The sequence below is a fragment of the Corythoichthys intestinalis genome, chromosome 8 (genome assembly GCF_030265065.1).
Source record: "Corythoichthys intestinalis isolate RoL2023-P3 chromosome 8, ASM3026506v1, whole genome shotgun sequence".
NCBI lineage: Eukaryota > Metazoa > Chordata > Actinopteri > Syngnathiformes > Syngnathidae > Corythoichthys > Corythoichthys intestinalis.
In genome coordinates, this window is record NC_080402.1 from 604,368 (window position 1) to 613,484 (window position 9,117).

Consider the following 9,117-nt stretch of genomic DNA (forward strand, 5'->3'; position numbering starts at 1 on the left):
TATGAAAAATTACGTGATGCTTCTCTAATTTGTGTAATTATCAGCTGGCAATAATTAAAATACACTTGCAGCCAGTTAAAATGGATTAAAGTTGACTCAACCTCCGTCCTGTGTCCTTGTGTGTACCACAATGAGCATGGAGAAAAGAAAGAAGACCAAAGAACTGCCTGAGGACTTGAGAAGCAAAATTGTGAGGAAGCATGGGCAATCTCAAGGCAACAAGTCCATCTCCAAAGACCTAAATGTTCCTGTGTCTCCCGTGCGCAGTGTGTCGTCAACAAGTGTAAAGCCCGTGGCACTGTGGCTAACCTCCCTAGACGTGGACGGAAAAGAAAATTTGACGAGAGATTTCAACAAAAGATTGTGCGGATGGTGGATAAAGAACCTCGACCAACATCCAAACAAGTTCAAGCTGTCCCGCAGTCCAAGGGTACAACAGTGTCAACCCGTACTATCTGTCGGCGTCTGAATGAAACGGGACTCTACCCAGGAAGACCACACTTCTGACCCAGAGACATAAAAAAGCCAGGCTGGAGTTTTCTCTGGTCAGATGAAACAAAAGTAGAGCTTTTTGGGAATAGGCATCAAAGACAAGAACACGGAACCACAGTCAAACATGGCGGAGGTTCCCTGATGTTTTGGGGTTGCTTTACTGCCTCTGGCACTGGACTGCTTAACCGTCTGCATGGCATTAAGAAGTCTGAAGACTACCAACAAATTTTGTAGCATAACGTAGGACCCAGAAAGTTGGGTCTCCTTCAGAGGTCATGGGTCTTCCAGCAGGAGAATGACCCAAAACACACTTCAAAAAGCACTAGAAAATGGTTTGAGAGAAAGCACTGAAGACTTCTAAAGTGGCCAGACCTGAATCCCATAGAACACCTGTGGAGAGATCTTCAAATCTCAGAGACCTGGAGCAGTTGGCCAAAGAAGAATGGTCCAAAATTCCAGCAGAGCATTGGAAGAAACTCATTGATGGATACCGGAAGCACTTGTTAGCAGTTATTTTGTCTAAAGGTTGTGCTACCAAGTATTAGGCTGAGGGTGCCAATACTTTTGTCCGGCCCCTTTTCGGAGTTTTGTGTAAAACGATAATGATTTTTTTTTTTTTTTTTTTTACATTCTCTTTCGTGTTTTTTCATTGCAAGCAAAATAAATGCAGATATTACTACCAAAGCATTTGTAATTGCAATCATTTTACTGGGAGAAATTGAGCATCATCTGAAAGAATTGCAGGGGTGCCAATACTTTTGGCCAGCAGTGTTATTGTACCTGCAGTACTTATTAAGGATTTAGCCTCGGTTTTTGGGCTGTGGAACAAATTCATTGAATTATAATGTATTCTTTTGGGAAAATCCTGTTGGACATATGATCATTTGGACTTACAAAGCAGGTCCTTGAACCAATTCAATTTGTATGTAGACGTACTACTGTACTGTAAATGTCTGTATGAGACTAGTTTGAAAGTGAGGTTTGTTTTCAGTCATAACATAAGAGACTTTGGCTCCGCCCCACTGTTAACATTTCCATCCCAAGTCCCACCGCAACCGCTTGTATATTAACCTTAAAATATGTTTTCCATTTCCTGCAGTCCATTAAAGTGTTAAGTCGTGCATTTTATGACTTGGGAGACAATTGCTCTGGCTTCTTCTTCATCCTCAACAGACAAGAAAAAAACAGCCTTTTATTTTTACGACATGTGTCGCGTGTTCCACAAAGCCCTAAAGACGTCGTCCACGTTCCGTCCGTCCGCCGATAACGCGGATGCGGTCGGCTGTCGCAAGGCTCGACGGCCGCCAAAGGAAAACATCAACCCTCAATTATGCTAATTTCAGCCGTGTACTGGAAAGATGTATTTATGTTTTATACCATCCGGTGGCATTTGAACACTCAGCTTTGATTGGCGCCCTAGCTAGTTGTTTAGCCAAAAGTTGTTGCAGTTAACTCTTTCTGTGCCATTGACAGTGATATTCATCTGGAAACTGAATTAAAACTCAGTTTATCAATCCGTCTTCACGTTCATTCATTCGCTGAGTTACAAATGGACTGAAGGTCTAGCCCCGTCAACGGAGGTGAAATGTGAGCATTCGCTGGCGTATTTTAGTATTAAATGAATTAACACATTTCACAGTATTACGCATTTTTGTCATCACATTCTCAGAACATTGCCACCTCGTTGTGGTTGGTGACACTGTTGCAAACACGATGATGAGCTCATGCCCTGCTTCACTGCACCCTCTGGCAAACACAACAAGACAGCGATAATGGCGACGGGCCATAGATTTTCAAAGGTAGCGTTCACAAATTTGAATTATATTTAACATTGTTACTTTAGGGAACATTTGAGGATAGTCTTCTGCTTATTTTGCAATAGGCCTCATTTAAAGTTTAGAGATTTGCACCGGTTAATGGTCAGTTTACATTTGTGTTTTATTAACAGACTGTAATATACTTGATCAAAATAAATACCAAATGTTCTAAAAGACTGTATATACATTGGTATGAAAAAGGATCTGAACCATTTGGAATTTCTCACATTCCTGCATAAAATCACCATCAAATGTGATCTGATCTTTGTCAAAATCACACAGATGTAAAAACTGTGTCTGCTTTAACTAAAACCACCCAAACATTTATAGGTTTTTATATTAATGAGGATAACATGCAAACAATGACAGAAGGGGAAAAATAAGTAAGTAAACCCTCTGTCTAAGGAGACTTAAAGAGCAATTGACACTAATTTTTACCAAACAATTTATGTCAGGTGTGTGCCCGAATCACTGATGAGCTGCCCTGCCCACTATAAAACACACACCTGGTAAGAATAATTTTGATGAGAAGCACTGTCTGATGTGCATCATGGCTCGGTCAAAAGAGCTGTCTGAAGACCTGCGATCAAGGATGGTTGCTTTGTATAAAACTGGGAAAGGATACAAAACTATCTCTAAAAGTCTGGATGTCCATCAATGGCGAGTCAATGAAGTTGTCTACAAATAGAGAGAGATTGGCACTGTTGCTTCTCTCCCAAGGAGTGGCTGTCCACCAAGGATGACGTCAAGACTTCAGCGCAGAATATTCAGAGAGGTAAAAGAAAGAACCCTTAGAGTGTCTGCTAAGGACTTACAGAAAGCACTGGCACAGTCCAATATTTTTGTGCACACATCATCTAAAAAGGCACTTAGACACTCCACAGAAGTTTTGGAATAATATTTTGTGGACTGATGAAACCAAAGTTGAATTGTCTGGAAGTAACACACAAAGTCACGTGTGGAGGAAAAATCCCACTTAAAGCATGGTGGAAGGAGCATCATGATTTGGGGCAGTTCTGCTTCCTCAGGGCCTGGACCACTTGTTGTCATTAATGGGAGAATGAATTCAAAAATTTATCAGGATGTTTTGCAGGAAAATCTGAGGCCTTTGATCTGTCAGACAGTTGAAGCTAAAAAGAGGATGGATGCTGCAACAAGACAGTGATCCAAAACACAGAAGTAAATCAACTTCAGAAGAACGAAATACACGTTCTGCAGTGGCCAAGTCAAAGTCTAGACTTGAACCCCATTGTGATGCTGTGGCATGACCTAAAGACAGCTATTCATGCCAGACATCCCAGGAATCCAACTGAACTATAGCAGTTTTGTCGAGAAGAACGTGCCAAGATTATTCCTGATCGATGTGCCAGACTGATCTGCATCTACAGGAAGCGTCGGGAAGAAGTTATTGCTGCCAAATGAGGTGGCACAAAATATTAAATGTGATGGTTCACTTACTTATTTTTCCACCTTCTGTCATTGTTTGCATACTGTCCTCATTAAAATATGAAAACCTATAAATATTTGGCTGGTTTTAGTTAAAGCAGACACGTTTTTTCCATCTGTGTGATTTTGACAAAGATCAGATCACATTTGATGGGGATTTTAATGCAGAAATGTCAGTCAATTTCAAAAGGTTCAGGTACTTTTTCATACCACTGTAGTGTTTTTATTTGTCAATCAGTTCATATAAGTATACAGGGTGACCCAAAAAAAAAGTTTACACTGCCATAATACAACTTAAATGCCACGTTTATTCAGCTTAGAATTAGAATTGAATCACAAATTATACATTATTGTAAAGAACATGTACAGTACACTCTATTTTTCAATGTGTCCTCCCTTAAGTGTCACAACAGCCTCCAGGCGCCTGCGGAACGCTTGACAGGTCTTCTTTATGTAGGATGCTGTCATCTTTTCCCAAGATCTAACAATGGACCTTTCCAAGGCTGCCACAGAAGTTTGTGGCTTCTTACAGGCACTGTCCTCCACAGTTGCCCATATGCTATAATCCAGGGGACTGAGATCTGGACTCTGGGGTGGCCACATATCACCTTGTCAATCAACTTTTTGGTCCCCACAGATCGGGCACTTCCAGACCCAGGTTTTCGTAAGGCTGTTCCAGTATCTTTCATCTTCTTTTTGACTTTGTAGACTGCACATTTGGATATTCTCAGATTTGCTGCAATCTCAGTAGGTGTCAGACCGGCACGCAGCAATTCAGGTACAGCTAAAGTTTTCTTCATTTTCAGCAGAAGCACAGGAATTGTAGAGACGAGAGATTACCAGCTGCATTGAGTGACCTTAATGAATCACTTAAGCATGACAACCTATTTAGATATGTTTCAATGGCTTTTAAACAAGCAGTCAACTGAGTGTAAACTTTTTTTGGGTCACCCTGTATTTGATGTGAAAGATGTTATGGAATGTGTCACGCGTAGAACATGAAAAGTAACGTCAGTCAATTTGCTGAGTAACTAATTACTCTTAAATTGAGGTCAGTTACTTTTCGGGAGAAGTATTTTGTAACTGTAACTAATTAATTACTTTTTAAAAGTAAGATTACCAACACTGCTTGTGAACTAAATGGTTAACCGGCGCCGTCTTTGCGGTAGATGGCCGGTATAGTGTAAAAAGCAAACATTGACGACGCGGAGCCGGCTGACCTCGCGCCAGAACCGCACGCTGCTGGTGTAAATGGAGTGTGCGCCCGCTACGCTAGCTATTTTGGGAGCAGACAGGCTGACTCCCGAGGAAATGACAGACTAACGCTCGGGAGATGGACGCTGCCTTCGCGGGTGTCTACGTGCTGCCGAGAAAAAAAACAACTACAGCATAAAAAAATGGGAGACGGGGGGACATGACTGGAGAGTTGACCGGGAGTTCAAAACAAAAAGATGGTGAGAGCTCATGTTACAGCCACAGACATCCAATCTGTTAAACAGCCACTATAGTCTCATAGAGAAAATGCGGGGGATATTAAATACATTTCAGCAGAATGTTATTGTATATATACATCAGTGTTGTTAATTTTACTTCAAAAAAGTAATTTATTACAGTTACAAATTACTTCTCCCAAAAAGTAATTGCGTTAGTAACTCAGTTACCTGAATGTCAGAGTAATTAGTTACTTGGCAAAGTAACTAGTGATAATTTTCATGTTTGTTTTTTCTCCCAAAAAAAACAAAAAAAAACACGTCACACAATGTGAAGTTTAAAGGGTTTTGGGGACAATTGGCCCTAGCCCAATTCTTTACCCTCCACTTAACTAGACACAAGGGTATTGCGAAAACTAGATGGTAACCTTTGCTATGTGTTGAAGTCATTTAAAGTTGTGAATCAACCATTAAAGTTGTTAAAATTGCTCCCGTTATTGCATTAGTTCCCTTCTGTCTACTTCGCTAGGAAGGATCTCTACATCACAGCCTTCCTGAGAGGTCTACTGCTTTAAGATGGCGGCTGGTTACTAACGCACGTAGTCTTTAAAACATGTTACCAATGCAGCCGTGTCTGTCATTTGCATCTAGTTCTACAATATGTGATATCTACCGTATCATGTGGGCGTAGTTTGTAGGCTGTGGCTACAGTATAACGCCGTTAGTAATATATATAATATATATATATATATAATGTATATCCAATATTGTATATATCCAATGCTGTTAAATTTGGAATATACATTGAACACACCAATAGAAAATAAAATAAATAAATCTAAATGAGCTCCGCCCCTACTTTGCAGATTTTTTATTTTCGGTAGGCGTCCCCATTAACCGCGAAAAACAAGGTATCACTGTATACTGTATACAGTATATATATTCATTAAAAAAAATAAAGTCTAGATTTGCCGATATTGGAAATAACAAAAATTCACTGGAAAAAAACAAATCATAGAATTTACTCAATAAAATTGAGGTAACAATTTACACTCAGTTTGAATGCGTAAAATTTAATCAAATTTTTAAGTAAATATTACCTAAATGCGTCAACAATAATACACTGAAATAATTTGGGTAAGGTTTACTTAATCTTTTGAAAAAGATTATATCACTGAATACGTATTAAAATTGAATTTTTAAAAATAAATATTAATTAAAATATCAACTTAATTATTACCATTGAAGATAAGGTTTGTTTAACCCGAAAGCCTAAAGTGATTCCACACACGAGAAACATTTGATTGGCAAATAATAAACTACATGCAGTGCAATATAGTTTCATGAAATTAGTGTGCAAATTTAAGAAACAAATGTAAATAAAATACATTATTAGCAGCAGAAAAGACTTCCTAGAGCAGGGGTCACCAACTCCAGTCCTTGAGGGCAGTCTGCTTTCCACATCTCCCTCCTCCAACACACCTGAATCAAATAATCAGGATCATTATCAGGCTATTGGATAGCTTGGTGATGAGTTCCTTTATACATATTGACTCATTCGAGTTGTGGTGGCCTCTAGTGGTTGCCGCCATTACTAGGTTTACACGCCTCAGTAGCAGCCCTGCGCCATTAAATGTAATCGGTAACGTTAGCTGCTGCTGCCTGTGTGCTACAGGCGGCAGACCTCAGCAAATGGGGGACGGCGTACTTCCAGTCAGGGACTGGGGGGGGGGCGTGCCACTCAATTATACCGAAGGGCGAAACATTCTCAATACTGTACGCCATCACTGATAAATTAATTTAGAAAATAAGGGTAATGGTTCAAATCAAGCCACATTATTACCAGCAACTCATCTGAAGGAGCTTTTTAATTTAACACGCAGCATACCAGGCTTGTTAATGTTTTGACATTGTAGATTTTAAAAGAAACAGTAAACTCAAACTTACCTGCTACTGTACGATGCCAACATCCAAGTTGGAGTGTTTCATATAAGACTCATGCGCAGCCTCGAGCACACACCTAATATTTTTGTGTGGATATTATGTTGTTTGGTCAAGTTGAAATTTCTACTGATGGAATTAGGTAAAGAGAGTTAATTTTCACCAATTTATTATAGTTCACATGCTTACCTAAAGACTTTTAGTATAATTTATACAATTTATATGGGTCATAATTACTACCCACAAAAATGGTCTTTTATAATGTTCTTTTTGAGCCAGAGTGCCCAACTCTACTTCCTAGTCACATTTCTTTCAGGGGAGGCCACGTACGCTTGTAATAACCACAGCATTGTTGCAAAGCTTTCAGTCCAAACAATCTTGTCTTTTTTTGACAGTATTGATTTTCCGGCGGACAGGGAAAAGGTCCTCGGGCGCGCTTCACAAGGCCTCGGCCGCTTTCGGCACGTATCCCTCCGTGGGACGAGAGAGACGGACGACCTTTGGCGAACGGACGAGGCCACGGAAAGCGAGATAGACTCGAAAAACAAGACGGTGGTCCGATTACCATTTTGTGTACGTTGCGTTTTAAATTTACGGAGCATGGAAAACGACACACGATTGGACATCTACAGTTTTGTCACCAATAATCTAGTAATCTGATTACTTTTTTGAGTAACAAGCAATCTAACGCATTCATTTTTCCAAACCAGTAATTGATTAAAGTTAACTTCTTTGTGTCTGTGCGTTACTATTTTATTATTGCCTCATAATGTATGTAGATTGAAAAATATTGTAGTCATGTATGAAGAGCATTTTGAATACAAAATGTTAGAAAGGTTCCCACTTCGCGTTTATTTCCATAGTAACCGCTCATAGTTATTTCCTGTTTTGGTCTCGAGTAACATGAGCTAAGTGTTTTGGGACAGAGAAAGGCGTGTGGCGTGAGGGTGAATGAACGTGAGTATTTTTCCTTTATTCTTGAGGGTTCCAGCAATCACAATCATCACTCCCGCTCGTCCTCGCCAAGTCGGCGAGCATTGTTTACATCATATTCGTGTTGCGCATTTATGCCGTGAGGTGATGTGTTTGTTTAGCATCTTTAGGGTTTGTCGTAAGTCCGATTGGTGTAAAGTGCTTACTGTAATTTTCGGACTATTAGCCGCTACTTTTTTCCGTCATTTTGAATCCTGCGCCTTGTAGTCCAGCGCGGCTTATTTGTTCATTTATATGTGTAAATAGGTAACACTGTTTTTGACAGCGGCTTCATTACACTGTTATAAATATGACATGACACTATCATGGGCATTCCTGAATGCTTATGTCATTATCATCCGGCAAATGATGTCACTAACTCCATTGATGTCCAGCTTGGATCTTTTACATCCATTCAAAAGTACACACTAAATGACATGTTATAATCATTCATGAATGCTCATGACAGTGTCATGTCATAATTTTGATTGTCTAATGGCGCCACCGTTAAATAAGGTTACCAAATACCATAACTAGCAATTAATGAAACAACTGGAACAGAAACTGAAGAAATAATTAGTACAGAACGTGAATTTTGATTGCTATTTACATCTGTAGCACTGCAATGCATGCTCGGAGGCATGTTGGACAACAAAAGTGTTGACAGCAGGTGGCAGCCGAGGTTTACTGTCTCCCCCATGTGCGCAATGATGGCCAAATGAAGCTTCTTGAAGCATTGGAGCCAATTGGTTCAAAGTTCATGGCGGTTCATTTGGTCACAGTTGTATGATGCCACTGTCAACTAAAGTGTTACCTGTTAATAACTTTTGGTGTAAATATCCCATAACACATTGAGGAAAGCTGAAGCTTATAGTCCAGTGCGACTTATCTATGAACAAATGCCGTTTTCGTGCCAAATTTGGTGGGTAGCGGCTTATAGTCAGGTGCGCCTTATAGTGCGAAAATTACAGTAGTTGCCACCACAGTTTGTGGCCAAATTAATCGCATGTGTGTACGGC